The sequence below is a fragment of the Euprymna scolopes genome, chromosome 33, assembly GCF_053919585.1.
Source record: "Euprymna scolopes isolate OS-2025 chromosome 33, ASM5391958v1, whole genome shotgun sequence".
NCBI lineage: Eukaryota > Metazoa > Mollusca > Cephalopoda > Sepiida > Sepiolidae > Euprymna > Euprymna scolopes.
This window is the reverse complement of record NC_136514.1, coordinates 76,585,454-76,610,162: the sequence shown is the minus strand read 5'-3', so window position 1 is coordinate 76,610,162 and position 24,709 is coordinate 76,585,454. Positions and strand designations below refer to the sequence as shown.

The window sequence follows — 24,709 nt, the reverse complement described above, 5'->3', positions numbered from 1 at the left end:
TTCCGCCAGTCTTAAAAATAGATAACATGGTGATGTGAGAAATTTAAACAAAAAATAAAATTATATCAAAATTTGTAAAAATGTTGTCAGGAGTGGGATTCGAACCCACGCCCACATCTGTGGACCAGAACACTCATAGTTCTAGGTAAGGAATCACAGTCCCTTGAGTCTGGCGCCTTAGACCGCTCGGCCATCCTGACATGTGAACGTGCTTTCTCCAGTCTTAAAAATAGATAACATGGTGATGTGAGAAATTTAAACAAAAAATAAAATTATATCAAAATTTGTAAAAATGTTGTCAGGAGTGGGATTCGAACCCACGCCCACATCCGTGGACCAGAACACTCATAGTTCTAGGTAAGGAATCACAGTCCCTTGAGTCTGGCGCCTTAGACCGCTCGGCCATCCTGACATGCGAACGTGCTTTCTCCAGTCTTAAAAATAGATAACATGGTGATGTGAGAAATTTAAACAAAAAATAAAATTATATCAAAATTTGTAAAAATGTTGTCAGGAGTGGGATTCGAACCCACGCCCACATCCGTGGACCAGAAAACTCATAGTTCTAGGTAAGGAATCACAGTCCCTTGAGTCTGGCGCCTTAGACCGCTCGGCCATCCTGACATGCGAACGTGCTTTCTCCAGTCTTAAAAATAGATAACATGGTGATGTGAGAAATTTAAACAAAAAATAAAATTATATCAAAATTTGTAAAAATGTTGTCAGAAGTGGGATTCGAACCCACGCCCACATCCGTGGACCAGAACACTCATAGTTCTAGGTACGGAATCACAGTCCCTGTAGTATGGCGCCTTAGACCGCTCGGCCATCCTGACACGTGAACGTGTTTTCTCCAGTCTCAAAAATAGATAACAAGGTGATGTGAGAAATTTAAACAAAAAAAAAAATTATATCAAATTTTTAAAAAATGTTGTCAGGAGTGGGATTCGAACCACCGCCCACATCCGTGGACCAGAACACTCATAGTTCTAGGTAAGGAATCACAGTCCCTTAAGTCTGGCGCCTTTGACCGCTCGGCCATCCTGACATGTGAACGTGTTTTCTCCAGTCTTAAAAATAGATAACATGGTGATGTGAGAAATTTAAACAAAAAATAAAATTATATCAAAATTTGTAAAAATGTTGTCAGGAGTGGGATTCGAACCACCGCCCACATCCGTGGACAAGAACACTCATAGTTCTAGGTAAGGAATCACACTCCCTTGAGTCTGGCGCCTTAGACCGCTCGGCCATCCTGATATGTGAACGTGTTTTCTCCAGTCTTAAAAATAGATAACATGGTGATGTGAGAAATTTAAACAAAAAATAAAATTATACCAAAATTTGTAAAAATGTTGTCAGGAGTGGGCGTCGAACCCACGCCCACATCCGTGGACCAGAACACTCATAGTTCTAGGTAAGGAATCACAGTCCCTTGAGTCTGGCGCCTTAGACCGCTTGACCATCCTGACATGTGAACGTGTTTCTCCAGTCTTAAAAATAGATAACATGGTGATGTGAGAAATTTAAACAAAAAATAAAATTATATCAAAATTTGTAAAAATGTTGTCAGGAGTGGGATTCGAACCCACGCCCACATCCGTGGACCAGAACACTCATAGTTCTAGGTAAGGAATCACAGTCCCTGTAGTCTGGATCCTTAGACCGCTCGGCCATCCTGACCTGTGAACGTGTTTTCTCGAGTCTTAAAAATAGTAACATGGTGATGTGAGAAATTTAAACAAAAAATAAAATTATATCAAAATTTGTAAAAATGTTGTTAGGAGTGGGATTCGAACCCACGCCCACATCCGTGGACCAGAACACTCATAGTTCTAGGTAAGGAATCACAGTCCCTTGAGTCTGGCGCCTTAGACCGCTCGGCCATCCTGACATGTGAACGTGTTTCCGCCAGTCTTAAAAATAGATAACATGGTGATGTGAGAAATTTAAACAAAAAATAAAATTATATCAAAATTTGTAAAAATGTTGTCAGGAGTGGGATTCGAACCCACGCCCACATCTGTGGACCAGAACACTCATAGTTCTAGGTAAGGAATCACAGTCCCTTGAGTCTGGCGCCTTAGACCGCTCGGCCATCCTGACATGTGAACGTGCTTTCTCCAGTCTTGAAAATAGATAACATGGTGATGTGAGAAATTTAAACAAAAAATAAAATTATATCAAAATTTGTAAAAATGTTGTCAGGAGTGGGATTCGAACCCACGCCCACATCCGTGGACCTGAACACTCATAGTTCTAGGTAAGGAATCACAGTCCCTTGAGTCTGGCGCCTTAGACCGCTCGGCCATCCTGACATGTGAACGTGTTTTCTCCAGTCTTAAAAATAGATAACATGGTGATGTGAGAAATTTAAAAAAAAAATAAAATTATATCAAAATTTGTAAAAATGTTGTCAGGAGTGGGATTCGAACCCACGCCCACATCCGTGGACCAGAACACTCATAGTTCTAGGTATGGAAACACAGTCCCTTGAGTCTGGCGCCTTAGACCGCTCGGCCATCCTGACCTGTGACCGTGCTTTCCCCAGTCTTAAAAATAGATAAATTGGTGATGTGAGAAATTTAAACAAAAAATAAAATTATATCAAAATTTGTAAAAATGTTGTCAGGAGTGGGATTCGAACCCACGCCCACATCCGTGGACCAGAACAATCATAGTTCTAGGTAAGGAATCACAGTCCCTTGAGTCTGGCGCCTTAGACCGCTCGGCCATCCTGACATGCGAACGTGCTTTCTCCAGTCTTAAAAATAGATAACATGGTGATGTGAGAAATTTAAACAAAAAATAAAATTATATCAAAATTTGTAAAAATGTTGTCAGGAGTGGGATTAGAACCCACGCCCACATCCGTGGACCAGAACACTCATAGTTCTAGGTAAGGAATCACAGTCCCTTAAGTCTAGAACCTTAGACCGCTCGGCCATCCTAAAATGTGAACGCGTTTTCTCCAGTCTTAAAAATAGATAACATGGTGATGTTAGAAAATTAAACAAATAATAAAATTATATCAAAATTTGTAAAAATGTTGTCAGGAGTGGGATTCGCACCCACCCCCACATCCGTGGACCAGAACACTCATAGTTCTAGGTAAGGAATCACAGTCCCTTGAGTCTGGCGCCTTAGACCGCTCGGCAATCCTGACATGTGAACGTGTTTTCTCCAGTCTTAAAAATAGATTACATTGTGATGTGAGAAATTTAAACAAAAAATAAAATTATATCAAAATTTGTAAAAATGTTGTCAGGAGTGGGATTAACACCCACGCCCACATCCGTGGACAAAACACTCATAGTTCTAGGTAAGGAATCACAGTCCCTTGAGTCTGGCGCCTTAGACCGCTCGGCCATCCTGACATGTGAACGTGTTTTCTCCAGTCTTAAAAATAGATAACATGTTGATGTGAGAAATTTAAACAAAAAATAAAATTATATCAAAATTTGTAAAAATGTTGTCAGGAGTGGGATTCGAACCCACGCCCACATCCGTGGACCAAAACACTCATAGTTCTAGGTAAGGAATCACAGTCCCTTGAGTCTGGCGCCTTAGACCGCTCGGCCATCCTAACATGCGAACGTGCTTTCTCCAGTCTTAAAAATAGATAACATGGTGATGTGAGAAATTTAAACAAAAAATAAAATTATATCAAAATTTGTAAAAATGTTGTCAGGAGTGGGATTCGAACCCACGCCCACATCCGTGGACCAGAAAACTCATAGTTCTAGGTAAGGAATCACAGTCCCTTGAGTCTGGCGCCTTAGACCGCTCGGCCATCCTGACATGCGAACGTGCTTTCTCCAGTCTTAAAAATAGATAACATGGTGATGTGAGAAATTTAAACAAAAAATAAAATTATATCAAAATTTGTAAAAATGTTGTCAGAAGTGGGATTCGAACCCACGCCCCCATCCGTGGACCAGAACACTCATAGTTCTAGGTAAGGAATCACAGTCCCTGTAGTCTGGCGCCTTAGACCGCTCGGCCATCCTGACACGTGAACATGTTTTCTCCAGTCTTAAAAATAGATAACAAGGTGATGTGAGAAATTTAAACAAAAAAAAAAATTATATCAAATTTTTTAAAAATGTTGTCAGGAGTGGGATTCGAACCCACGCCCACATCCGTGGACCAGAACACTCATAGTTCTAGGTAAGGAATCACAGTCCCTTAAGTCTGGCGCCTTAGACCGCTCGGCCATCCTGACATGTGAATGTGTTTTCTCCAGTCTTAAAAATAGATAACATGGTGATGTGAGAAATTTAAACAAAAAATAAAATTATATCAAAATTTGTAAAAATGTTGTCAGGAGTGGGATTCGAACCCACGCCCACATCCGTGGACCAGAACACTCATAGTTCTAGGTAAGAAATCACACTCCCTTGAGTCTGGCGCCTTAGACCGCTCGGCCATCCTGATATGTGAACGTGTTTTCGCCAGTCTTAAAAATAGATAACATGGTGATGTGAGAAATTTAAACAAAAAATAAAATTATACAAAAATTTGTAAAAATGTTGTCAGGAGTGGGCGTCGAACCCACGCCCACATCCGTGGACCAGAACACTCATAGTTCTAGGTAAGGAATCACAGTCCCTTGAGTCTGGCGCCTTAGACCGCTCGGCCATCCTGACATGTGAACGCGCTTTCTCCAGTCTTAAAAATACATAACATTGTGATGTGAGAAATTTAAACAAAAATAAAATTATATCAAAATTTGTGATAATGTTGTCAGGAGTGGGATTCGAACCCACGCCCACATCCGTGGACCAGAACACTCATAGTTCTAGGTAAGGAATCACAGTCCCTTGAGTCTGGCGCCTTAGACCGCTTGACCATCCTGACATGTGAACGTGTTTCTCCAGTCTTAAAAATAGATAACATGGTGATGTGAGAAATTTAAACAAAAAATAAAATTATATCAAAATTTGTAAAAATGTTGTCAGGAGTGGGATTCGAACCCACGCCCACATCCGTGGACGAGAACACTCATAGTTCTAGGTAAGGAATCACAGTCCCTTGAGTCTGGATCCTTAGACCGCTCGGCCATCCTGACCTGTGAACGTGTTTTCTCGAGTCTTAAAAATAGATAACATGGTGATGTGAGAAATTTAAACAAAAAATAAAATTATATCAAAATTTGTAAAAATGTTGTTAGGAGTGGGATTCGAACCCACGCCCACATCCGTGGACCAGAACACTCATAGTTCTAGGTAAGGAATCACAGTCCCTTGAGTCTGGCGCCTTAGACCGCTCGGCAATCCTGACATGTGAACGTGTTTTCTCCAGTCTTAAAAATAGATTACATGGTGATGTGAGAAATTTAAACAAAAAATAAAATTATATCAAAATTTGTAAAAATGTTGTCAGGAGTGGGATTCAAACCCACGCCCACATCCGTGGACAAAACACTCATAGTTCTAGGTAAGGAATCACAGTCCCTTGAGTCTGGCGCCTTAGACCGCTCGGCCATCCTGACATCCCAACGTGCTTTCTCCAGTCTTAAAAATAGATAACATGGTGATGTGAGAAATTTAAACAAAAAATAAAATTATATCAAAATTTGTAAAAATGTTGTCAGAAGTGGGATTCGAACCCACGCCCCCATCCGTGGACCAGAACACTCATAGTTCTAGGTAAGGAATCACAGTCCCTTAAGTCTGGCGCCTTTGACCGCTCGGCCATCCTGACATGTGAACGTGTTTTCTCCAGTCTTAAAAATAGATAACATGGTGATGTGAGAAATTTAAACAAAAAAAAAAATTATATCAAAATTTGTAAAAATGTTGTCAGGAGTGGGATTCGAACCCACGCCCACATCCGTGGACCAGAACACTCATAGTTCTAGGTAAGGAATCACAGTCCCTTGAGTCTGGCGCCTTAGACCGCTCGGCCATCCTGATATGTGAACGTATTTTCTCCAGTCTTAAAAATAGATAACATGGTGATGTGAGAAATTTAAACAAAAAATAAAATTATACCAAAATTTGTAAAAATGTTGTCAGGAGTGGGCGTCGAACCCACGCCCACATCCGTGGACCAGAACACTCATAGTTCTAGGTAAGGAATCACAGTCCCTTGAGTCTGGCGCCTTAGACCGCTCGGCCATCCTGACATGTGAACGCGCTTTCTCCAGTCTTACAAATACATAACATGGTGATGTGAGAAATTTAAACAAAAATAAAATTATATCAAAATTTGTGATAATGTTGTCAGGAGTGGGATTCGAACCCACGCCCACATCCGTGGACCAGAACACTCATAGTTCTAGGTAACGAATCACAGTCCCTTGAGTCTGGCGCCTTAGACCGCTTGACCATCCTGACATGTGAACGTGTTTCTCCAGTCTTAAAAATAGATAACATGGTGATGTGAGAAATTTAAACAAAAAATAAAATTATATCAAAATTTGTAAAAATGTTGTCAGGAGTGGGATTCGAACCCACGCCCACATCCGTGGACCAGAACACTCATAGTTCTAGTTAAGGAATCACAGTCCCTTGAGTCTGGATCCTTAGACCGCTCGGCCATCCTGACCTGTGAACGTGTTTTCTCCAGTCTTAAAAATAGATAACATGGTGATGTGAGAAATTTAAACAAAAAATAAAATTATATCAAAATTTGTAAAAATGTTGTTAGGAGTGGGATTCGAACCCACGCCCACATCCGTGGACCAGAACACTCATAGTTCTAGGTAACGAATCACAGTCCCTTGAGTCTGGCGCCTTAGACCGCTCGGCCATCCTGACATGTGAACGTGATTCCGCCAGTCTTAAAAATAGATAACATGGTGATGTGAGAAATTTAAACAAAAAATAAAATGATATCAAAATTTGTAAAAATGTTGTCAGGAGTGGGATTCGAACCCACGCCCACATCCGTGGACCTGAACACTCATAGTTCTAGGTAAGGAATCACAGTCCCTTGAGTCTGGCGCCTTAGACCGCTCGGCCATCCTGACATGTGAACGTGTTTTCTCCAGTCTTAAAAATAGATAACATGGTGATGTGAGAAATTTAAACAAAAAATAAAATTATATCAAATTTTGTAAAAATGTTGTCAGGAGTGGGATTCGAACCCAGACCCACATCCGTGGACCAGACCACTCATAATTCTAGGTAAGGAATCACAGTCCCTTGAGTCTGGCGCCTTTGACCGCTCGGCCATCCTGACATGTGAACGTGTTTTCTCCAGTCTTAAAAATAGATAACATGGTGATGTGAGAAATTTAAACAAAAAATAAAATTATATCAAAATTTGTAAAAATGTTGTCAGGAGTGGGATTCGAACCCACGCCCACATCCGTGGACCAGAACACTCATAGTTCTAGGTAAGAAATCACAGTCCCTTGAGTCTGGCGCCTTAGACCGTCGGCCATCCTGACATGTGAACGTGTTTTCTCCAGTCTTAAAAATAGATAACATGGTGATGTGAGAAATTTAAACAAAAAATAAAATTATACCAAAATTTGTAAAAATGTTGTCAGGAGTGGGCGTCGAACCCACGCCCACATCCGTGGACCAGAACACTCATAGTTCTAGGTAAGGAATCACAGTCCCTTTAGTCTGGCGCCATAGACCGCTCGGCCATCCTGACATGTGAACGCGCTTTCTCCAGTCTTAAAAATACATAACATGGTGATGTGAGAAATTTAAACAAAAATAAAATTATATCAAAATTTGTGATAATGTTATCAGAAGTGGGATTCGAACCCACGCCCACATCCGTGGACCAGAACACTCATAGTTCTAGGTAAGGAATCACAGTCCCTTGAGTCTGGCGCCTTAGACCGCTCGGCCATCCTGACACGTGAACGTGTTTTCTCCAGTCTTAAAAATAGATAACATGGTGATGTGAGAAATTTAAACAAAAAAAAAATTATATCAAATATTGTCAGGAGTGGGATTCGAACCCACGCCCACATCCGTGGACCAGAACACTCATAGTTCTAGGTAACGAATCACAGTCCCTTGAGTCTGGCGCCTTTGACCGCTCGGCCATCCTGACATGTGAACGTGTTTTCTCCAGTCTTAAAAATAGATAACATTGTGATGTGAGAAATTTAAACAAAAAATAAAATTATATCAAAATTTGTAAAAATGTTGTCAGGAGTGGGATTCGAACCCACGCCCACATCCGTGGACCAGAACACTCATAGTTCTAGGTAAGGAATCACAGTCCCTTGAGTCTGGCGCCTTAGACCGCTCGGCCATCCTGACATGTGAACGTGTTTCCTCCAGTCTTAAAAATAGATAACATGGTGATGTGAGAAATTTAAACAAAAAATAAAATTATATCAAAATTTGTAAAAATGTTGTCAGGAGTGGGCGTCGCACCCACGCCCACATCCGTGGACCAGAACACTCATAGTTCTAGGTAAGGAATCAACGTCCCTTGAGTCTGGCGCCTTAGACCGCTCGGCCATCCTGACATGTGAACGCGCTTTCTCCAGTCTTAAAAATACATAACATGGTGGTGTGAGAAATTTAAACAAAAATAAAATTATATCAAAATTTGTGATAATGTTGTCAGGAGTGGGATTCGACCCCACGCCCACATCCGTGGACCAGAACACTCATAGTTCTAGGTAACGAATCACAGTCCCTTGAGTCTGGCGCCTTAGACCGCTTGACCATCCTGACATGTGAACGTGTTTTCTCCAGTCTTAAAAATAGATAACATGGTGATGTGAGAAATTTAAACAAAAAATAAAATTATATCAAATTTGGCAAAAATGTTGTCAGGAGTGGGATTAGAACCCACGCCCACATCCGTGGACCGGAACACTCATAGTTCTAGGTAAGGAATCACAGTCCCTTAAGTCTAGAACCTTAGACCGCTCGGCCATCCTGCCATGTGAACGTGTTTTCTCCAGTCTTAAAAATAGATAACATGGTGATGTTAGAAAATTAAACAAAAAATAAAATTATATCAAAATTTGTAAAAATGTTGTCAGGAGTGGGATTCGCACCCACGCCCACATCCGTGGACCAGAACACTCATAGTTCTAGGTAAGGAATCACAGTCCCTTGAGTCTGGCGCCTTAGACCGCTCGGCCATCCTGACATGTGAACGTGTTTTCTCCAGTCTTAAAAATAGATAACATGTTGATGTGAGAAATTTAAACAAAAAATAAAATTATATCAAAATTTGTAAAAATGTTGTCAGGAGTGGGATTCGAACCCACGCCCACATCCGTGGACCAGAACACTCATAGTTCTAGGTAAGGAATCACAGTCCCTTGAGTCTGGCGCCTTAGACCGCTCGGCCATCCTGACATGCGAACGTGCTTTCTCCAGTCTTAAAAAAAGATAACATGGTGATGTGAGAAATTTAAACAAAAAATAAAATTATATCAAAATGTGTAAAAATGTTGTCAGGAGTGGGATTCGAACCCACGCTCACATCCGTGGACCAGAACACTCATAGTTCTAGGTAAGGAATCACAGTCCCTTGAGTCTGGCGCCTTAGACCGCTCGGCCATCCTGACATGAGAACGTGCTTTCTCCAGTCTTAAAAATAGATAACATGGTGATGTGAGAAATTTAAACAAAAAATAAAATTATATCAAATTTGGTAAATATGTTGTCAGGAGTGGGATTAGAACCCACGCCCACATCCGTGGACCAGAACACTCATAGTTCTAGGTAAGGAATCACAGTCCCTTGAGTCTAGAACCTTAGACCGCTCGGCCATCCTGACATGTGAACGTGTTTTCTCCAGTCTTAAAAATAGATAACATGGTGATGTGAGAAAATTAAACAAAAAATAAAATTATATCAAAATTTGTAAAAATGTTGTCAGGAGTGGGATTCGCACCCACGCCAACATCCGTGGACCAGAACACTCATAGTTCTAGGTAAGGAATCACAGTCCCTTGAGTCTGGCGCCTTAGACCGCTCGGCCATCCTGACATGTGTACGTGTTTTCTCCAGTCTTAAAAATAGATTACATGGAGATGTGAGAAATTTAAACAAAAAATAAAATTATATCAAAATTTGTAAAAATGTTGTCAGGAGTTGGATTCGAACCCACGCCCACATCCGTGGACCAGAACACTCATAGTTCTAGGTAAGGAATCACAGTCCCTTGAGTCTGGCGCCTTAGACCGCTCGGCCATCCTGACATGTGAACGTGTTTTCTCCAGTCTTAAAAATAGATAACATGGTGATGTGAGAAATTTAAACAAAAAATAAAATTATATCAAAATTTGTAAAAATGTTGTCAGGAGTGGGATTCGAACCCACGCCCACATCCGTGGACGAGAACACTCATAGTTCTTGGTAAGGAATCACAGTCCCTTGAGTCTGGCGCCTTAGACCGCTCGGCCATCCTGACATGTGAACGTGTTTTCTCCAGTCTTAAAAATAGATAACATGGTGATGTGAGAAATTTAAACAAAAAATAAAATTATATCAAAATTTGTAAAAATGTTGTCCGGAGTGGGATTCGAACCCACGCCAACATCCGTTGACCAGAACACTCATAGTTCTAGGTAAGGAATCACAGTCCCTTGAGTCTGGCGCCTTAGACCGCTCGGCCATCCTGACATGTGAACTTGTTTTCTCCAGTCTTAAAAATAGATAACATGGTGATGTGAGAAATTTAAACAAATATAAAATTATATCAAAATTTGTAAAAATGTTGTTAGGAGTGGGATTCGAAGCCACGCCCACATCCGTGGACCAGAACACTCATAGTTCTAGGTAAGGAATCACAGTCCCTTGAGTCTGGCGCCTTAGACCGCTCGGCCATCCTGACATGTGAACGTGTTGTCTCCAGTCTTAAAAATAGATAACATGGTGATGTGAGAAACTTAAACTAAAAATAAAATTATATCAAAATTTGTAAAAATGTTGTCAGGAGTGGGATTCGAACCCACGCCCAAATCCGTGAACCAGAACACTCATAGTTCTAGGTAAGGAATCACAGTCCCTTGAGTCTGGCGCCTAAGACCGCTCGGCCATCCTGACATGTGAACGTGTTTTCCCCAGTCTTAAAAATAGATAACATGGTGATGTGAGAAATTTAAACAAAAAATAAAATTATATCAAAATTTGTAAAAATGTTGTCAGGAGTGGGATTCGAACCCACGCCCACATCCGTGGACCAGAACACTCATAGTTCTAGGTATGGAAACACAGTCCCTTGAGTCTAGAACCTGACATGTGAACGTGTTTTCTCCAGTCTTGAAAATAGATAACATGGTGATGTGAGAAAATTAAACAAAAAATAAAATTATATCAAAACTTGTAAAAATGTTGTCAGGAGTGGGATTCGCACCCACGCCCACATCCGTGGACCAGAACACTCATAGTTCTAGGTAAGGAATCACAGTCCCTTGAGTCTGGCGCCTTAGACCGCTCGGCCATCCTGACATGTGAACGTGTTTTCTCCAATCTTAAAAATAGATAACATGGTGATGTGAGAAATTTAAACAAAAAATAAAATTATACCAAAATTTGTAAAAATGTTGTCAGGAGTGGGCGTCGAACCCACGCCCACATCCGTGGACCAGAACACTCATAGTTCTAGGTAAGGAATCACAGTCCCTTTAGTCTGGCGCCTTAGACCGCTCGGCCATCCTGACATGTGAACGCGCTTTCTCCAGTCTTAAAAATAAATAACATGGTGATGTGAGAAATTTAAACAAAAATAAAATTATATCAAAATTTGTGATAATGTTGTCAGAAGTGGGATTCGAACCCACGCCCACATCCGTGGACCAGAACACTCATAGTTCTAGGTAAGGAATCACAGTCCCTTGAGTCTGGCGCCTTAGACCGCTCGGCCATCCTGACATGTGAACGTGCTTCCTCCAGTCTTAAAAATAGATAACATGGTGATGTGAGAAATTTAAACAAAAAATAAAATTATATCAAAATTTGTAAAAATGTTGTCAGGAGTGGGATTCGAACCCACGCCCACATCCGTGGACCAGAACACTCATAGTTCTAGGTAACGAATCACAGTCCCTTGAGTCTGGCGCCTTAGACCGCTCGGCCATCCTGACATGTGAACGTGCTTTCTCCAGTCTTGAAAATAGATAACATGGTGATGTGAGAAATTTAAACAAAAAATAAAATTATATCAAAATTTTTAAAAATGTTGTCAGGAGTGGGATTCGAACCCACGCCCACATCCGTGGACCAGAACACTCATAGTTCTAGGTAAGGAATCACAGTCCCTTGAGTCTGGCGCCGTAGACCGCTCGGCCATCCTGACATGTGAACGTGTTTTCTCCAGTCTTAAAAATAGATAACATGGTGATGTGAGAAATTTAAACAAAAAATAAAATTATATCAAAATTTGTAAAAATGTTGTCAGGAGTGGAATTCGAACCCACGCCCACATCCGTGGACCAGAACACTCAGAGTTCTAGGTAAGGAAACACAGTACCTTGAGGCTGGCGCCTTAGACCGCTCGGCCATCCTGACCTGTGACCGTGCTTACCCCAGTCTTAAAAATAGATAACATGGTGATGTGAGAAATTTAAAAAAAAAAAAAAATTATATCAAAATTTGTAAAAATGTTGTCAGGAGTGGGATTCGAACCCACGCCCACATCCGTGGACCAGAACACTCATAGTTCTAGGTAACGAATCACAGTCCCTTGAGTCTGGCGCCTTAGACCGGTCGGCGATCCTGACATGCGAACGTGCTTTCTCCAGTCTTAAAAATAGATAACATGGTGATGTGAGAAATTTAAACAAAAAATAAAATTATATCAAAATTTGTAACAATGTTGTCAGGAGTGGGATTCGAACCCACGCCCACATCCGTGGACCAGAACACTCATAGTTCTAGGTAAGGAATCACAGTCCCTTGGGTCTGGCGCCTTAGACCGCTCGGCCATCCTGACATGTGAACGTATTTTCTCCAGTCTTACAAATAGATAACATGGTGATGTGAGAAATTTAAACAAAAAATAAAATTATATAAAAATGCTGTCAGGAGTAGGATTCGAACCCACGCCCACATCCGTAGACCAGAACACTCATAGTTCTAGGTAAGGAATCACAGTCCCTGTAGTCTGGCGCCTTAGACCGCTCGGCCATCCTGACACGTGAACGTCTTTTCTCCAGTCTTAAAAATAGATAACATGGTGAGGTGAGAAATTTAAACAAAAAAAACATTATATCATATTTTGTAAAAATGTTGTCAGGAGTGGGATTCGAACCCACGCCCACATCCGTGGACCAGAACACTCATAGTTCTAGGTAAGAAATCACAGTCCCTTGAGTCTGGCGCCTTAGACCGCTCGGCCATCCTAACATGTGAACGTTTTTTCTCCAGTCTTAAAAATAGATAACATGGTGATGTGAGAAATTTAAACAAAAAATAAAATTATACCAAAATTTGTAAAAATGTTGTCAGGAGTGGGCGTCGAACCCACGCCCACATCCGTGGACCAGAACACTCATAGTTCTAGGTAAGGAATCACAGTCCCTTGAGTCTGGCGCCTTAGACCGCTCGGCCATCCTGACATGTGAACGCGCTTTCTCCAGTCTATAAAATACATAACATGGTGATGTGAGAAATTTAAACAAAAATAAAATTATATCAAAATTTGTGATAATGTTGTCAGGAGTGGGATTCGAACCCACGCCCACATCCGTGGACCAGAACACTCATAGTTCTAGGTAAGGAATCACAGTCCCTGGAGTCTGGCGCATTAGACCGCTTGACCATCCTGACATGTGAACGTGTTTTCTCCAGTCTTAAAAATAGATAACATGGTGATGTGAGAAATTTAAACAAAAAATAAAATTATATCAAAATTTGTAAAAATGTTGTCAGGAGTGGGATTCGAACCCACGCCCACATCCGTGGACCAGAACACTCATAGTTCTAGGTAACGAATCACAGTCCCTTGAGTCTGGCGCCTTAGACCGCTCGGCCATCCTGACATGTGAACGTGTTTTCTCCAGTCTTGAACATAGATAACATGGTGATGTGAGAAATTTAAACAAAAAATAAAATTATATCAAAATTTGAAAAATTTTGTCAGGAGTGGGATTCGAACCCACGCCCACATCCGTGGACCAGAACACTCATAGTTCTAGGTAAGGAATCACAGTCCCTTGAGTCTGGCGCCGTAGACCGCTCGGCCATCCTGACATGTGAACGTGTTTTCTCCAGTCTTAAAAATAGATAACATGGTGATGTGAGAAATTAAAACAACAAATAAAATTATATCAAAATTTGTAAAAATGTTGTCAGGAGTGGGATTCGAACCCACGCCCACATCCGTGGACCAGAACACTTAGAGTTCTAGGTAAGGAAACACAGTCCCTTGAGTCTGGCGCCTTAGACTGCTCGGCCATCCTGACCTGTGACCGTGTTTACCCCAGTCTTAAAAATAGATAACATGGTGATGTGAGAAATTTAAACAAAAAATAAAATTATATCAAAATTTGTAAAAATGTTGTCAGGAGTGGGATTCGAACCCACGCCCACATCCGTCGACCAGTACACTCATAGTTCTAGGTAAGGAATCACAGTCCCTTGAGTCTGGCGCCTTAGACCGCTCGGCCATCCTGACATGTGAACATGTTTTCTCCAGTCTTAAAAATAGATATCATGGTGATGTGAGAAATTTAAACAAAAAATAAAATTATATCAAAATTTGTAACAATGTTGTCAGGAGTGGGATTCGAACCCACGCCCACATCCGTGGACCAGAAAACTCATAGTTCTAGGTAAGGAATCACAGTCCCTTGAGTCTGGCGCCATAGACCGCTCGGCCATCCTGACATGTGAACATGTTTTCTCCAGTCTTAAAAATAGATAACATGGTGATGTGAGAAATTTAAACAAAAAATAAAATTATATCAAAATTTGTAAAAATGTGGTCAGGAGTGAGATTCGAACCCACGCCCACATCCGTGGACCAGAACACTCATAGTTCTAGGTAAGGAATCACAGTCCCTTCAGTCTAGAACCTTAGACCGCTCGGCCATCCTGACACGTGAACGTGTTTTCTCCAGTCTTAAAAATAGATAACATGGTGATGTGAGAAATTTAAACAAAAAATAAAATTATATCAAAATTTGTAAAAATGTTGTCAGGAGTGGGCGTCGAACCCACGCCCACATCCGTGGACCGGAACACTCATAGTTCTAGGTAAGGAATCACAGTCCCTTGAGTCTGGCGCCTTTGACCGCTCGGCCATCCTGACATGTGCAGGTGTTTTCTCCAGTCTTAAAAATAGATAACATGGTGATGTGAGAAATTTAAACAAAAAATAAAATTATATCAAAATTTGTAAAAATGTTGTCAGGAGTGGGATTCGAACCCACGCCCACATCCGTGGACCAGAACACGCATAGTTCTAGTTAAGGAATCACAGTCCCTTGAGTCTGGCGCCTTAGACCGCTCGGCCATCCTGACATGTTAACGTGTGTTCGCCAGTCTTAAAAATAGATAACATGGTGATGTGAGAAATTTAAAACAAAAAATAAAATTATATCAAAATTTGTAAAAATTTCGTCAGGAGTGGGATTAGAACCCACGCCCACATCCGTGGACCAGAACACTGATAGTTCTAGGTAAGGAATCACAGTCCCTTGAGTCTGACGCCTTTGACCGCTGGGGCATCCTGACATGTGAACGTGTTGTCTCCAGTCTTAAAAATAGATCACATGGTGATGTGAGAAATTTAAAACAAAAAATAAAATGTATCAAAATTTGTAAAAATTTTGTCAGGAGTGGGATTCGAACACACGCCCACATCCGTGGACCAGAACACTCATAGTCCTAGTTAAGGAATCACAGTCCCTTGAGTCTGGCGCCTTAGACCGCTCGGGCATCCTAACATGGGAACGTGTTTTCTCCAGTCTTAAAAATAGATAACATGGTGATGTGAGAAATTTAAAACAAAAAATAAAATTATATCAAAATTTGTAAAAATGTTGTCAGGAGTGGGATTCGAACCCACGCCCACATCCGTGGACCAGAACAGTCATAGTTCTAGGTAAGGAATCACAGTCCCTTGAGTCAGACGCCTTAGACCGCTCGGCCATCCTGACGTGTGAACGTGTTGTCTCCAGTCTTAAAAATAGATAACATGGTGATGTGAGAAATTTAAAACAAAAAATCAAATTATATCAAAATTAGTAAAAATTTTGTCAGGAGTGGGATTCGAAACCACGCCCACATCCGTGGACCAGAACACTCATAGTTCTAGGTAAGGAATCACAGTCCCTTTAGTCTGGCGCCTTAGACCGCTCGGCCATCCTGACATGTGAACGTGTTTTCTCCAGTCTTAAAAATAGATAACATGGTGATGTGAGAAATTTAAACAAAAAATAAAATTATATCAAAATTTGTAAAAATGCTGTCTGGAGTGGGATTCGAACCCACGCCCACATCCGTGGACCAGAACACTCATAGTTCTAGGTAAGGAATCACAGTCCCTTGAGTCTGGTGCCTTAGACTGCTCGGCCATCCTGACATGTTAACGTGTTTTCTCCAGTCTTAAAAATAAATAACATCGTGATGTGAGAAATTTAAACAAAAAATAAAATTATATCAAAATTTGTAAAAATTTTGTCAAGAGTGGGATTCGAACCCACGCCCACATCCGTGGACCTGAACACTCATAGTTCTAGATAAGGAATCACAGTCCCTTTTGTCTGGCGCCTTAGACCGCTCGGCCATCTTGACATATGGACGTTTCTTATCCACATGGTGATATGAGAAATTTAAACAAAAAATAAAATTATATCAAAATGTTGTCCGGATTGGGATGCGAACCCACGCCCACATCCGTGGACCAGAACACTCATAGTTCTAGGTAAGGAATCACAGTCCCTTTAGTCTCGCGCCTTAGACCGCTCGGCCATCCTGACATATGGATGTTTTTTTCTCCTGTCTTAAAAATAAATAACATGGTGATATGAGGAATTTAACCCAAAAATAAAATTATATCGAAATTTTTAAAAATGTTGTCAGGAGTTGGATTCGAACCCACGCCCACATCCGTTGACCAGAACACTCAAATTCAAGGTAAGAAATCACAGTCCCTAGAGTCTGGCACCTTAGACCGCTCGGCCATCCTGACACATGAATGTTTCTGCTCCAGTCTTAAAAATAACTAACATGGTGATGTGAGAAATGTAAACAAAAAAAAAATTACATCAAAATTGTTAAAAATGTTGTCAGGAGTGTAATTCTAACCCACGCCCACATCCGGGGTCCCGAACACTCATAGTTGTGATATTAAAATTTTTAAAATTCTGTCAGGAGTTGGATTCGAACACACGCCCACATCCGTCGACTAGAACACTCATAGTTCTTGTTAAGGAATCACAGTCCCTTGAGACTGGTACTTTAGACCGCTCGGCCACCCTGACATATGGACGTTTCTTCTCCAGTCTTAAAATAAATAACATGGTGATGTGAGAAATGTAAACAAAAAATAAAATTATATCAAAATGTTGTCAGGAGTGGGATTCGAGCCCACGCCCATATACGTTTACCAGAAGACTCATTTTTCTTGTTAAAGAATCACAGTCCCTTGAGTCTGGCGCATTAGAACTCTCGGCCATCCTGACACATGAACGTTTCTTCTCCAGTCTCCAAAATTAATAACATTGTGATGTGAGAAAGTGAAACAAAAAATAAAATTATTTCAAAATGTTGTCAGGAGTGGGATTGCAACCCACGCCCACTTCCGTTGACAAGAACACTCATAGTTCCAGTTAAGGAATCACAGTCCCTGTAGTCTGGCGCCTTAGACCGCTCGGCCACCCTGACATATAAACGTTTCTTCTCTAGTCGTCAAAATAAATAACATGGTGATGTGAGAATTTGAAACAAAAAATAAAATGTTATCAAAAGTGGGATTCGAACCCACGCCCACATCCGTGGACCAGAACACTCATAGATTTAGTTAAGGAATCACATTCCCCTGAGTCTGGCAACTTAGACCGCTCCGTGATCCTGACATATGAACGGTTCTCCTTCAGTCTTCAATATAAATAAGATGGTGATGGGAGAAATTTAACAACAAATAAAATTATATCAAAATTTGTAAAAATGTTGTCAGGAGTGGGAAAAGCGTAAATTGTTAGATTAATTACAGGAGAAAATCTATTTTCCAAGAAAGCTTAATATCTTTATTTATTTATTTATTTTTTTTTTTTACTGCTGTTCATTTCAGGTGTAAGAACTTTCTCGATATAAGGATATTTCCTTAGGAATATTTTACTTCGTTCGACTGTTTAACGGCCATCGACGGCAAAGACGGACGAGATAGAGTATTGGCAATGTTTAAGTGTGCTCCGATATAATACCGCATTCCCTTCGCATATTTTTAGGCAGTCATTTCGGACGCCCATAAATAAATGTTTTTTACTATTGTAAGAATCTCACCGGGTGGAGATGGAATTACGTACCTCTTTTTTGGGCCTGTTACATTTATATGTTTGTATCTGTTCTTTAATTTTTGAAATTGTTGTGTATGTGTGGGGGAGTATCGACGTTACCCACGATGAAAGTGATTAATATATTTATTATAGTAGGTGTGTTCAAAACGGAACTTTATGTCAACTCGGGCAACGCCGGATACCCATGCTAGTATATATTAAGAACTTTATCTGAGTATGTTAGTGTGTATGTGAGAGTTCGTTCCCTGTATTCTTGATAATGTCTGGGCCGATTTTTACGAAATTTTACTCGAATACATTGGATAATAAAGGTCTTAACATCATGTGTATCTGGTAATATTATTTGATAACTATTATATCGGAATATCTTCGAGAAGTATCGATAATCTATATCGATATAATTCGATAAAAAAGGAGCAGACGGTAGTGACCAATGTTAACATCTTGCACACCCTAACATCGCAATTGCATTTTATAAGTTTTATTACCAAACGAGCAGAAAAGCCCGACAAATAAAATAAACAGAAGTTCCTTGGATATGACAGGGGCGCGTTCGAAATGAATATCTCTCTTTAAAGCACAATTACACCATGACACTTTACTTTTACATTTTAAACTTTAAGTCGAGCCATTATCAACGCAAAAGCAGTAAGGATGGGCATATAAAAGAAGTTCCTTTGATAGTACAATGACGCTTTCGAAATTAATGTTTCTATTTAGAGCACAATTGAATCATGATGCTGGACTTTTGCATTTTAAACTTTAATTTAAGATGTTGTATATAAAATCTATATAATTATAAAACTCAGATCAGCTTGCTTGGGCGGTAATACCGTCTATCCGGTTTCTGACATCCAGTTTCAAAAAATTCGTTTGTTTACCTATTTTATGGCCGCCCTATCTTAAGTCAGATATTAAAAGCCACTAATTCTAATCAAAGGATACACAAGTTCAACAATATTTTAATTTTAACTTATTTTAACGTCCTTATAAATAAATGTAATTTAAACCCGGTAAGTTAATAAAAAACTGATTTAAATATAAATATACAACATATAACTATAATAATATTTATAAGCATATTCATCGCTTTTAGTAGCGCTCCAGTGAATTCTTACGATTAATTTTTTTCAGATTTTATCTAAAAAGTATTTTCTCTTCAAAGATGGTGGGGGTAGAAACTTGTTTTTTATAGTGCTATTAGTAGGGTCTCCTTAATCTTAATTAGTGCTCTGAATAATCCCTGAGTTTTTATTTTTTCACTCTTCACTTAAAAAAGTATTTTCTTTATTGTCTTAATAAAAGACAATATAATCTCAATTTTTATTTTGAAAATTTTAAATGTTATCCTTTAAGAGCCAACGGGTAGACCAGTACTATTCAAAAAAATATAGCGTGCGCCGTTAAAACACCTTTTAAAAAGCCGTAAATAAATAAATTAAAAAAAATAATGACCGGGGTACAGGCATAACTTTTCTCAAAGTGAAAATTCGCTAAAAAAGAAAACTAAATAAAATAGCGGGGGTGCGTATTGAAGGCGCTAACATCACAACGGGACTATAAATCGGTTCTGAAATGGGGGATCGACTTACTAGAACGTTGTATATGAAACTAAACCCCCCTTCCAAATCTTTAAATTTTTATTTCTATTTTTTTGTTCTGGTAGCTTAGTGTCCAATAAATAGTTGAAAAAAGACAGAAAGTAAAATAGTGTAAGGAGAATGCCGATTGTTCAGGTGCACCTACATATTTTTAAAAAAGTATTTTATTTACCCATGATGCGCGTCATTAAAACTAGAACTTGATTAAAATAAACTACGTTTTTCGTGTCCAAAATTATTTATTCACGATTATTTTATTTGTATTTTTCATTGCAAGTTAGAATTATTTTCAAACAAAATAAACAAAGAAAATATGTTTTTCTAATGAAAAAAAAAACTACCGGGTCAATTTACATACTTAAAAAATATATTTTCTTTTTACGACCTAAACCAGCGTAGTTTACCACCCAAAAAGAAATAAAAATCTTCTTTTTTGGGCTAATACATTTCAACGCCCTTTAAAGATAATATAAAAGAAGGAAATTTTATAAAATAATTAAAATTTAACATTTTAGCATGGGGGTCACTTATATGAATCAAATATAAAATGAGATCCCACTTCCTGGCGACGTAATCGCTAGAATTTTTCTTACAAGTTTGATGGCGGAGTGGGGGCAGAAAGGGAAAATGGGGTGGGTGGGGTCAAATTTTCCTAACATTTTAAAAATATGTAGAAACACTTCAAAACGTGTGTGGATGAAGGGGACTTTCCATTTTTTTTTTTTTTTTTTTAGATTTGCTTTGTATTTTTCAAGTTGGGATTTTTTTCAAACAAAAAACAAAGAAAATATGTTTTTCTAATGAAAAAAACTTGATCAATTTGCATTTTAAAAAAAATTATTTTTACGACCTAAGACAGCGTAGTTTACCACCTTAAAAGAAATCCAAATCTATTTTTTTTTTATTTTTTTTGCTAATACGTTTTAGCGGCCTTTAAAGATTATATAAAAGAAGGCTTTTTTTTTAATAATTAAAATTTAACATTTTAGAGAGGGGGAGCACTTTCCTATAAAAATTTAACGTACAATGAAACCCAACTTATTGGCGATGTAGGGAGGCATGTAACCGTTAGCATTTTTTTCGAGTTTGGTGGCAGAGATGGAGGCAGAAAGAGGGAATGGTGGTGAAGTGGGTCATAAGTTCCAAACATTTTAAATTACGTTGAAACACTGCAAAACGTGCGTGGGGAGACGACTTTTTATTTATTTATTTATTTATTTATTTATTTATTTACTTATTTTTTACGTTTGCTTTGAAAAAGTCCCACCGTTAAATATTAGTTAATCAGTTAATTATTATTTCTTGATATTTTTAAAGCCGTTAACACACACATACACACACACACACACACACACACACACACTAAACTAGGGTGTACTTGTATAACGCACACTCCCTCGATTCTATTTATCTTTCTTTTCGTTTTTTTTCCAGTTTTTTTTTTCAACAGATTACACCCCTCGTATATAAACGATTTTTCATTTAATCAAAGGGAAATGATGTTAAGGCCTTTATTATACAATGTATTCTGTATTGTTTTAAACGGTAACCATGTTAGTTTTCGTGTGCGCGCATTCAATTTTTTTGCGCGCGCGAAATTGTTTTCACTGGTCGTCATCTTTTTTAGTGCATGCATTGAATTTTGCGCGTTTATACGTTAATTCTGTATAATCACTTGCACTTTAATACATTAATTCTGTATAGTCACTATTTATAGCTACCTATAAGATATACTGACATTACGGGTCACAGTAATTTTCTAAAATCCAAAGTAGGTCCTCTGCAGTGCAATGTACACTACAATGTATCATGGACTAAGTCACTGCGAGAGGCATGTGATGCGCCCTCAACTAGAGCAAGCAAGCAATTTATTTAATTAGAAAATGGACGATTTCACCAATTCAGATGACAATAAAAATATAGGAATGTGAAACGTGTTGATCACCATTCAATCTCGAGCAACGACGAGCCTCCCGGCAAAAAAAAAAAATATATATATATATATATATATATATATATATATATATATATATATATATATATATATATACTAGCAAAGATACCCGCGCATCGCACGGTCCTTTTCTGCACACTTAGTTACGCGATTTGTGGGCAAATTTCCAGTAAGTGGATGTTGTAAGAAGGAAGTAAATTTCAACTCGATGCTTAAATCTTATCTAACACATTGAATACTGAAAACATATCACAATCAGATCATATCAGTTTTTCATTATATCCTTTTGTAGAACTTTTTATTGAAGAGCCTCGAGGTAAACTACATTTCTGCTTCTTTGATTTGGAGCCAGAATGTAGAGTTTTTACTGAACTTCCTGTCCGGCTGATGGAGACGTAGAACATACCGTGACCGAAGCAGTCTGATGTCAGGTCTACGCCAATGGTTTTAAACGTCTAACCTTGTCTTTTATTTATGCTCATTGCAAAACACACCTTCACAGGAAAAATTTATAGATAGTACAATCACAACAACGCCCCAACATTCCCCGGCCGCTACCGACATCCCCCCCCCACCTCAATATAAACAAAATGTTTTTTTTTGGGGGGGTCAACGTGTGTGTGCTCATGTTAGGTTAAATTATCATAGAAAAGTGATCCCCCACTTTATTGAAACTAACATTTCTTCAAAAAGTCCCAGGGTCCAGGAGTTCATACCATGCAAACACTAAATTTGCGACGGGTTTGATTATCAGATTTGGTGTCAGAATAAAAAATCGGTTTGTGACAAAAGAACGAAAATAAATATCTTTTTTTATCATAAAAATAATTATTTGTTCAATCATGAGAAAGTGAAAAGATGCCTGAGGTCATTATTTTGGCTCGTTTGGCTCTTTTTGGTGTTTTTTTAGTAAATGCACGGGCGGCCATCTTGCTTGCCTAACTGTAGTGATTACGTTGGATACTAAATGTCTTCAAATATGAATAACTATCGATGCGCAAGAAATAAATGCAATATTCGTTCTCATCGTCCCCCAAAACTTATAAAAGTCAACAATTCAAAGGTAAATGCTGAGGGGTCGGTAAACTAAAAAAATACCGATTTATGGTAATAATTATACTGTAGCGATGTATGTGATATCATATATGGTAAAAAAAAATGTATTTTATATTAAATCTATATAATTATAAAACTCAAATGACCTTGTAACGGGTATTGTAACCCAACATCAGGTTTACGACTTCCGGCTGCGTATGCGTACATAAACATAAACCCATAACAGCGTAAACAAATAAACATAAATCGCTACTTTTGCAGAATTTGACCTGCGCACTAAAAATAGTAACGCTATTATTTAGAATATATAATGTGCAACTATTCTGTATTACAACTATACTGTCACAATTGTCTTACAAATAAATCAAATTTAACCTGTTGACAACGTAATATATTACTGTGTATGTTTTTAGCGTCCCAATTGTTTGGGTTTTTTTCGCGTTTTAATTATCCAAATAAAACATTGTAAATAGTTTCTGCATTTTTTTTACATCGTTCATTTCCGTATTACGTTTAAGTTATTTTAACGCAATTTTCTTACAAATAAATCTACATTAACCAGTTGACAAGCATAAGAGCATTTTACAACGTATTGTTTTACTGTGTTCGTTTTCAGCGTCCCAATTGTTTTCTTTCGCGTTTAAATTAAAAGATATATCAAAATTTGAATTTAACTTAAAGTATTATGTCATCTGTTCAGTGCACATTTACCTATAAGTATGACAAACAAACCACTTATAGTTCAACGGCTGTAATTTTTTTTATATAAAAATAAACAATTATAAACAGAACGATGAATTATATCGGCGTAAAACTATTGAATACAGTAACAAAAAAAACGCATAACTCAACAATAACAAATACAAATAAGTTTGAACTCATGCAGAGAGTTATCCAGATGTAACTCCGCGAACGCTCGGCTTTCTCCGGAACATGACGTCAACAGCCGGAGTAAGCCGAGTGTCGCCGAGAAAATCAAGCCGTCTGACGAAACGTAAAAATGAACCAATGACAATGTAGCGCGATGGTTTTCAACGCGACGCGCGTTCGCCCGAGGTCAAAAATTCAAAGAAGCAGACGACAATGTGAAAGAGGAAGAAAAGAAAATAAATTAGTAAAAAAAAAAGCACACCATTTCGTACTTTAACGCCAGAAAAATAATAAACACAAGAAAGCATGAATTTTACAGCCTGTGAGCAGCTAGAAACACCGACTTGGGTCCTCGACTTTTGTCAAGAAAAAAATTACTGGCACGGATGAAAACTTGTGCATCATGTGGAGAAGGAAAGGTAAGCGATGGCTATGCCTGGAGGTGTCAGGCTACCACATGCCGAACCTTTACATCATCTGGACTGGTACCTTTTTTTTTTGCCAAATCTAGGCCTACAATTGCCATTGTGGGCGTTTGAGCGAGCAACACAGAAAGACCTCCAGCGCGAATGCGGAATACGATTTACGCACACACACACCATTAATAAAACAACGGTCTGAGGAAATAACAACAATAGCTGTTTTAATATGAAAAAAAAGAAAAAAAAATCTATCCCACCAAGTTTTGTTTCAATTTTTCTAGTTTTCAGGTTTTTCCTTGAGAAAAAAAATAAAATAAAAATAAAAAATAAAAATAACACTCAAAAAAACTATGATAATTTGTTTTTTCAATTTTTCTTGAAAAACAAAAACTTTACACAA

General features: G+C 38.8%; 52 non-coding genes across 52 annotated transcripts; all 52 read right to left on the bottom strand.

Moving 5' to 3' along the window:
• Positions 1–84: 84 nt before the first annotated feature.
• Trnal-caa (transfer RNA leucine (anticodon CAA)) lies at positions 85–200 on the bottom strand. The gene is made up of 2 exons: positions 163–200; positions 85–130 (listed from the first exon to the last, which is right to left on the bottom strand). It is a non-coding gene; the product is annotated as a tRNA-Leu (tRNA).
• A 96-nt stretch (positions 201–296) lies between these two features.
• On the bottom strand, positions 297–412 carry Trnal-caa (transfer RNA leucine (anticodon CAA)). The gene is made up of 2 exons: positions 375–412; positions 297–342 (listed from the first exon to the last, which is right to left on the bottom strand). It is a non-coding gene; the product is annotated as a tRNA-Leu (tRNA).
• Positions 413–508: 96 nt separating this feature from the next.
• On the bottom strand, positions 509–624 carry Trnal-caa (transfer RNA leucine (anticodon CAA)). The gene is made up of 2 exons: positions 587–624; positions 509–554 (listed from the first exon to the last, which is right to left on the bottom strand). It is a non-coding gene; the product is annotated as a tRNA-Leu (tRNA).
• A 96-nt stretch (positions 625–720) lies between these two features.
• Trnac-aca (transfer RNA cysteine (anticodon ACA)) lies at positions 721–836 on the bottom strand. Its single transcript has 2 exons — positions 799–836; positions 721–753 (listed from the first exon to the last, which is right to left on the bottom strand). It is a non-coding gene; the product is annotated as a tRNA-Cys (tRNA).
• Positions 837–1,567: 731 nt separating this feature from the next.
• Trnac-aca (transfer RNA cysteine (anticodon ACA)) lies at positions 1,568–1,683 on the bottom strand. The gene is made up of 2 exons: positions 1,646–1,683; positions 1,568–1,613 (listed from the first exon to the last, which is right to left on the bottom strand). It is a non-coding gene; the product is annotated as a tRNA-Cys (tRNA).
• Positions 1,684–1,778: 95 nt separating this feature from the next.
• On the bottom strand, positions 1,779–1,894 carry Trnal-caa (transfer RNA leucine (anticodon CAA)). The gene is made up of 2 exons: positions 1,857–1,894; positions 1,779–1,824 (listed from the first exon to the last, which is right to left on the bottom strand). It is a non-coding gene; the product is annotated as a tRNA-Leu (tRNA).
• A 96-nt stretch (positions 1,895–1,990) lies between these two features.
• Positions 1,991–2,106, bottom strand: Trnal-caa (transfer RNA leucine (anticodon CAA)). Its single transcript has 2 exons — positions 2,069–2,106; positions 1,991–2,036 (listed from the first exon to the last, which is right to left on the bottom strand). It is a non-coding gene; the product is annotated as a tRNA-Leu (tRNA).
• Positions 2,107–2,202: 96 nt separating this feature from the next.
• Trnal-caa (transfer RNA leucine (anticodon CAA)) lies at positions 2,203–2,318 on the bottom strand. Its single transcript has 2 exons — positions 2,281–2,318; positions 2,203–2,248 (listed from the first exon to the last, which is right to left on the bottom strand). It is a non-coding gene; the product is annotated as a tRNA-Leu (tRNA).
• A 96-nt stretch (positions 2,319–2,414) lies between these two features.
• On the bottom strand, positions 2,415–2,530 carry Trnal-caa (transfer RNA leucine (anticodon CAA)). The gene is made up of 2 exons: positions 2,493–2,530; positions 2,415–2,460 (listed from the first exon to the last, which is right to left on the bottom strand). It is a non-coding gene; the product is annotated as a tRNA-Leu (tRNA).
• A 96-nt stretch (positions 2,531–2,626) lies between these two features.
• Trnal-caa (transfer RNA leucine (anticodon CAA)) lies at positions 2,627–2,742 on the bottom strand. Its single transcript has 2 exons — positions 2,705–2,742; positions 2,627–2,672 (listed from the first exon to the last, which is right to left on the bottom strand). It is a non-coding gene; the product is annotated as a tRNA-Leu (tRNA).
• A 731-nt stretch (positions 2,743–3,473) lies between these two features.
• Trnal-caa (transfer RNA leucine (anticodon CAA)) lies at positions 3,474–3,589 on the bottom strand. Its single transcript has 2 exons — positions 3,552–3,589; positions 3,474–3,519 (listed from the first exon to the last, which is right to left on the bottom strand). It is a non-coding gene; the product is annotated as a tRNA-Leu (tRNA).
• Positions 3,590–3,685: 96 nt separating this feature from the next.
• Positions 3,686–3,801, bottom strand: Trnal-caa (transfer RNA leucine (anticodon CAA)). The gene is made up of 2 exons: positions 3,764–3,801; positions 3,686–3,731 (listed from the first exon to the last, which is right to left on the bottom strand). It is a non-coding gene; the product is annotated as a tRNA-Leu (tRNA).
• Positions 3,802–3,897: 96 nt separating this feature from the next.
• On the bottom strand, positions 3,898–4,013 carry Trnac-aca (transfer RNA cysteine (anticodon ACA)). Its single transcript has 2 exons — positions 3,976–4,013; positions 3,898–3,943 (listed from the first exon to the last, which is right to left on the bottom strand). It is a non-coding gene; the product is annotated as a tRNA-Cys (tRNA).
• Positions 4,014–4,109: 96 nt separating this feature from the next.
• Trnal-uaa (transfer RNA leucine (anticodon UAA)) lies at positions 4,110–4,225 on the bottom strand. Its single transcript has 2 exons — positions 4,188–4,225; positions 4,110–4,155 (listed from the first exon to the last, which is right to left on the bottom strand). It is a non-coding gene; the product is annotated as a tRNA-Leu (tRNA).
• A 96-nt stretch (positions 4,226–4,321) lies between these two features.
• Positions 4,322–4,437, bottom strand: Trnal-caa (transfer RNA leucine (anticodon CAA)). Its single transcript has 2 exons — positions 4,400–4,437; positions 4,322–4,367 (listed from the first exon to the last, which is right to left on the bottom strand). It is a non-coding gene; the product is annotated as a tRNA-Leu (tRNA).
• A 96-nt stretch (positions 4,438–4,533) lies between these two features.
• Positions 4,534–4,649, bottom strand: Trnal-caa (transfer RNA leucine (anticodon CAA)). The gene is made up of 2 exons: positions 4,612–4,649; positions 4,534–4,579 (listed from the first exon to the last, which is right to left on the bottom strand). It is a non-coding gene; the product is annotated as a tRNA-Leu (tRNA).
• A 95-nt stretch (positions 4,650–4,744) lies between these two features.
• On the bottom strand, positions 4,745–4,860 carry Trnal-caa (transfer RNA leucine (anticodon CAA)). Its single transcript has 2 exons — positions 4,823–4,860; positions 4,745–4,790 (listed from the first exon to the last, which is right to left on the bottom strand). It is a non-coding gene; the product is annotated as a tRNA-Leu (tRNA).
• Positions 4,861–5,590: 730 nt separating this feature from the next.
• Positions 5,591–5,706, bottom strand: Trnal-uaa (transfer RNA leucine (anticodon UAA)). Its single transcript has 2 exons — positions 5,669–5,706; positions 5,591–5,636 (listed from the first exon to the last, which is right to left on the bottom strand). It is a non-coding gene; the product is annotated as a tRNA-Leu (tRNA).
• Positions 5,707–5,802: 96 nt separating this feature from the next.
• Trnal-caa (transfer RNA leucine (anticodon CAA)) lies at positions 5,803–5,918 on the bottom strand. Its single transcript has 2 exons — positions 5,881–5,918; positions 5,803–5,848 (listed from the first exon to the last, which is right to left on the bottom strand). It is a non-coding gene; the product is annotated as a tRNA-Leu (tRNA).
• A 96-nt stretch (positions 5,919–6,014) lies between these two features.
• Positions 6,015–6,130, bottom strand: Trnal-caa (transfer RNA leucine (anticodon CAA)). Its single transcript has 2 exons — positions 6,093–6,130; positions 6,015–6,060 (listed from the first exon to the last, which is right to left on the bottom strand). It is a non-coding gene; the product is annotated as a tRNA-Leu (tRNA).
• Positions 6,131–6,225: 95 nt separating this feature from the next.
• Positions 6,226–6,341, bottom strand: Trnal-caa (transfer RNA leucine (anticodon CAA)). Its single transcript has 2 exons — positions 6,304–6,341; positions 6,226–6,271 (listed from the first exon to the last, which is right to left on the bottom strand). It is a non-coding gene; the product is annotated as a tRNA-Leu (tRNA).
• Positions 6,342–6,436: 95 nt separating this feature from the next.
• Trnal-caa (transfer RNA leucine (anticodon CAA)) lies at positions 6,437–6,552 on the bottom strand. The gene is made up of 2 exons: positions 6,515–6,552; positions 6,437–6,482 (listed from the first exon to the last, which is right to left on the bottom strand). It is a non-coding gene; the product is annotated as a tRNA-Leu (tRNA).
• A 96-nt stretch (positions 6,553–6,648) lies between these two features.
• Trnal-caa (transfer RNA leucine (anticodon CAA)) lies at positions 6,649–6,764 on the bottom strand. Its single transcript has 2 exons — positions 6,727–6,764; positions 6,649–6,694 (listed from the first exon to the last, which is right to left on the bottom strand). It is a non-coding gene; the product is annotated as a tRNA-Leu (tRNA).
• Positions 6,765–6,860: 96 nt separating this feature from the next.
• On the bottom strand, positions 6,861–6,976 carry Trnal-caa (transfer RNA leucine (anticodon CAA)). The gene is made up of 2 exons: positions 6,939–6,976; positions 6,861–6,906 (listed from the first exon to the last, which is right to left on the bottom strand). It is a non-coding gene; the product is annotated as a tRNA-Leu (tRNA).
• A 96-nt stretch (positions 6,977–7,072) lies between these two features.
• On the bottom strand, positions 7,073–7,188 carry Trnal-caa (transfer RNA leucine (anticodon CAA)). The gene is made up of 2 exons: positions 7,151–7,188; positions 7,073–7,118 (listed from the first exon to the last, which is right to left on the bottom strand). It is a non-coding gene; the product is annotated as a tRNA-Leu (tRNA).
• A 518-nt stretch (positions 7,189–7,706) lies between these two features.
• Positions 7,707–7,822, bottom strand: Trnal-caa (transfer RNA leucine (anticodon CAA)). The gene is made up of 2 exons: positions 7,785–7,822; positions 7,707–7,752 (listed from the first exon to the last, which is right to left on the bottom strand). It is a non-coding gene; the product is annotated as a tRNA-Leu (tRNA).
• An 84-nt stretch (positions 7,823–7,906) lies between these two features.
• Positions 7,907–8,022, bottom strand: Trnal-caa (transfer RNA leucine (anticodon CAA)). Its single transcript has 2 exons — positions 7,985–8,022; positions 7,907–7,952 (listed from the first exon to the last, which is right to left on the bottom strand). It is a non-coding gene; the product is annotated as a tRNA-Leu (tRNA).
• Positions 8,023–8,118: 96 nt separating this feature from the next.
• Trnal-caa (transfer RNA leucine (anticodon CAA)) lies at positions 8,119–8,234 on the bottom strand. Its single transcript has 2 exons — positions 8,197–8,234; positions 8,119–8,164 (listed from the first exon to the last, which is right to left on the bottom strand). It is a non-coding gene; the product is annotated as a tRNA-Leu (tRNA).
• A 731-nt stretch (positions 8,235–8,965) lies between these two features.
• Positions 8,966–9,081, bottom strand: Trnal-caa (transfer RNA leucine (anticodon CAA)). Its single transcript has 2 exons — positions 9,044–9,081; positions 8,966–9,011 (listed from the first exon to the last, which is right to left on the bottom strand). It is a non-coding gene; the product is annotated as a tRNA-Leu (tRNA).
• A 96-nt stretch (positions 9,082–9,177) lies between these two features.
• On the bottom strand, positions 9,178–9,293 carry Trnal-caa (transfer RNA leucine (anticodon CAA)). The gene is made up of 2 exons: positions 9,256–9,293; positions 9,178–9,223 (listed from the first exon to the last, which is right to left on the bottom strand). It is a non-coding gene; the product is annotated as a tRNA-Leu (tRNA).
• Positions 9,294–9,389: 96 nt separating this feature from the next.
• Positions 9,390–9,505, bottom strand: Trnal-caa (transfer RNA leucine (anticodon CAA)). Its single transcript has 2 exons — positions 9,468–9,505; positions 9,390–9,435 (listed from the first exon to the last, which is right to left on the bottom strand). It is a non-coding gene; the product is annotated as a tRNA-Leu (tRNA).
• A 520-nt stretch (positions 9,506–10,025) lies between these two features.
• Trnal-caa (transfer RNA leucine (anticodon CAA)) lies at positions 10,026–10,141 on the bottom strand. Its single transcript has 2 exons — positions 10,104–10,141; positions 10,026–10,071 (listed from the first exon to the last, which is right to left on the bottom strand). It is a non-coding gene; the product is annotated as a tRNA-Leu (tRNA).
• Positions 10,142–10,237: 96 nt separating this feature from the next.
• Trnal-caa (transfer RNA leucine (anticodon CAA)) lies at positions 10,238–10,353 on the bottom strand. The gene is made up of 2 exons: positions 10,316–10,353; positions 10,238–10,283 (listed from the first exon to the last, which is right to left on the bottom strand). It is a non-coding gene; the product is annotated as a tRNA-Leu (tRNA).
• A 96-nt stretch (positions 10,354–10,449) lies between these two features.
• Trnal-caa (transfer RNA leucine (anticodon CAA)) lies at positions 10,450–10,565 on the bottom strand. Its single transcript has 2 exons — positions 10,528–10,565; positions 10,450–10,495 (listed from the first exon to the last, which is right to left on the bottom strand). It is a non-coding gene; the product is annotated as a tRNA-Leu (tRNA).
• Positions 10,566–10,872: 307 nt separating this feature from the next.
• Positions 10,873–10,988, bottom strand: Trnal-caa (transfer RNA leucine (anticodon CAA)). The gene is made up of 2 exons: positions 10,951–10,988; positions 10,873–10,918 (listed from the first exon to the last, which is right to left on the bottom strand). It is a non-coding gene; the product is annotated as a tRNA-Leu (tRNA).
• Positions 10,989–11,084: 96 nt separating this feature from the next.
• Positions 11,085–11,393, bottom strand: Trnal-caa (transfer RNA leucine (anticodon CAA)). The gene is made up of 2 exons: positions 11,356–11,393; positions 11,085–11,130 (listed from the first exon to the last, which is right to left on the bottom strand). It is a non-coding gene; the product is annotated as a tRNA-Leu (tRNA).
• A 96-nt stretch (positions 11,394–11,489) lies between these two features.
• Trnaf-aaa (transfer RNA phenylalanine (anticodon AAA)) lies at positions 11,490–11,605 on the bottom strand. The gene is made up of 2 exons: positions 11,568–11,605; positions 11,490–11,535 (listed from the first exon to the last, which is right to left on the bottom strand). It is a non-coding gene; the product is annotated as a tRNA-Phe (tRNA).
• A 95-nt stretch (positions 11,606–11,700) lies between these two features.
• Positions 11,701–11,816, bottom strand: Trnal-caa (transfer RNA leucine (anticodon CAA)). The gene is made up of 2 exons: positions 11,779–11,816; positions 11,701–11,746 (listed from the first exon to the last, which is right to left on the bottom strand). It is a non-coding gene; the product is annotated as a tRNA-Leu (tRNA).
• Positions 11,817–11,912: 96 nt separating this feature from the next.
• On the bottom strand, positions 11,913–12,028 carry Trnal-caa (transfer RNA leucine (anticodon CAA)). The gene is made up of 2 exons: positions 11,991–12,028; positions 11,913–11,958 (listed from the first exon to the last, which is right to left on the bottom strand). It is a non-coding gene; the product is annotated as a tRNA-Leu (tRNA).
• Positions 12,029–12,124: 96 nt separating this feature from the next.
• Positions 12,125–12,240, bottom strand: Trnal-caa (transfer RNA leucine (anticodon CAA)). The gene is made up of 2 exons: positions 12,203–12,240; positions 12,125–12,170 (listed from the first exon to the last, which is right to left on the bottom strand). It is a non-coding gene; the product is annotated as a tRNA-Leu (tRNA).
• A 520-nt stretch (positions 12,241–12,760) lies between these two features.
• Trnal-caa (transfer RNA leucine (anticodon CAA)) lies at positions 12,761–12,876 on the bottom strand. Its single transcript has 2 exons — positions 12,839–12,876; positions 12,761–12,806 (listed from the first exon to the last, which is right to left on the bottom strand). It is a non-coding gene; the product is annotated as a tRNA-Leu (tRNA).
• An 86-nt stretch (positions 12,877–12,962) lies between these two features.
• Trnac-aca (transfer RNA cysteine (anticodon ACA)) lies at positions 12,963–13,078 on the bottom strand. Its single transcript has 2 exons — positions 13,041–13,078; positions 12,963–13,008 (listed from the first exon to the last, which is right to left on the bottom strand). It is a non-coding gene; the product is annotated as a tRNA-Cys (tRNA).
• Positions 13,079–13,173: 95 nt separating this feature from the next.
• Trnal-caa (transfer RNA leucine (anticodon CAA)) lies at positions 13,174–13,289 on the bottom strand. The gene is made up of 2 exons: positions 13,252–13,289; positions 13,174–13,219 (listed from the first exon to the last, which is right to left on the bottom strand). It is a non-coding gene; the product is annotated as a tRNA-Leu (tRNA).
• Positions 13,290–13,385: 96 nt separating this feature from the next.
• Positions 13,386–13,501, bottom strand: Trnal-caa (transfer RNA leucine (anticodon CAA)). The gene is made up of 2 exons: positions 13,464–13,501; positions 13,386–13,431 (listed from the first exon to the last, which is right to left on the bottom strand). It is a non-coding gene; the product is annotated as a tRNA-Leu (tRNA).
• Positions 13,502–13,808: 307 nt separating this feature from the next.
• Trnal-caa (transfer RNA leucine (anticodon CAA)) lies at positions 13,809–13,924 on the bottom strand. The gene is made up of 2 exons: positions 13,887–13,924; positions 13,809–13,854 (listed from the first exon to the last, which is right to left on the bottom strand). It is a non-coding gene; the product is annotated as a tRNA-Leu (tRNA).
• A 95-nt stretch (positions 13,925–14,019) lies between these two features.
• On the bottom strand, positions 14,020–14,135 carry Trnal-caa (transfer RNA leucine (anticodon CAA)). Its single transcript has 2 exons — positions 14,098–14,135; positions 14,020–14,065 (listed from the first exon to the last, which is right to left on the bottom strand). It is a non-coding gene; the product is annotated as a tRNA-Leu (tRNA).
• Positions 14,136–14,231: 96 nt separating this feature from the next.
• Trnal-caa (transfer RNA leucine (anticodon CAA)) lies at positions 14,232–14,347 on the bottom strand. Its single transcript has 2 exons — positions 14,310–14,347; positions 14,232–14,277 (listed from the first exon to the last, which is right to left on the bottom strand). It is a non-coding gene; the product is annotated as a tRNA-Leu (tRNA).
• Positions 14,348–14,443: 96 nt separating this feature from the next.
• Trnal-caa (transfer RNA leucine (anticodon CAA)) lies at positions 14,444–14,559 on the bottom strand. The gene is made up of 2 exons: positions 14,522–14,559; positions 14,444–14,476 (listed from the first exon to the last, which is right to left on the bottom strand). It is a non-coding gene; the product is annotated as a tRNA-Leu (tRNA).
• A 96-nt stretch (positions 14,560–14,655) lies between these two features.
• Positions 14,656–14,771, bottom strand: Trnal-caa (transfer RNA leucine (anticodon CAA)). Its single transcript has 2 exons — positions 14,734–14,771; positions 14,656–14,701 (listed from the first exon to the last, which is right to left on the bottom strand). It is a non-coding gene; the product is annotated as a tRNA-Leu (tRNA).
• Positions 14,772–15,291: 520 nt separating this feature from the next.
• On the bottom strand, positions 15,292–15,407 carry Trnal-caa (transfer RNA leucine (anticodon CAA)). The gene is made up of 2 exons: positions 15,370–15,407; positions 15,292–15,337 (listed from the first exon to the last, which is right to left on the bottom strand). It is a non-coding gene; the product is annotated as a tRNA-Leu (tRNA).
• A 522-nt stretch (positions 15,408–15,929) lies between these two features.
• Trnal-caa (transfer RNA leucine (anticodon CAA)) lies at positions 15,930–16,045 on the bottom strand. Its single transcript has 2 exons — positions 16,008–16,045; positions 15,930–15,975 (listed from the first exon to the last, which is right to left on the bottom strand). It is a non-coding gene; the product is annotated as a tRNA-Leu (tRNA).
• A 97-nt stretch (positions 16,046–16,142) lies between these two features.
• On the bottom strand, positions 16,143–16,258 carry Trnaf-aaa (transfer RNA phenylalanine (anticodon AAA)). Its single transcript has 2 exons — positions 16,221–16,258; positions 16,143–16,188 (listed from the first exon to the last, which is right to left on the bottom strand). It is a non-coding gene; the product is annotated as a tRNA-Phe (tRNA).
• Between the last annotated feature and the right edge of the window lie 8,451 nt (positions 16,259–24,709).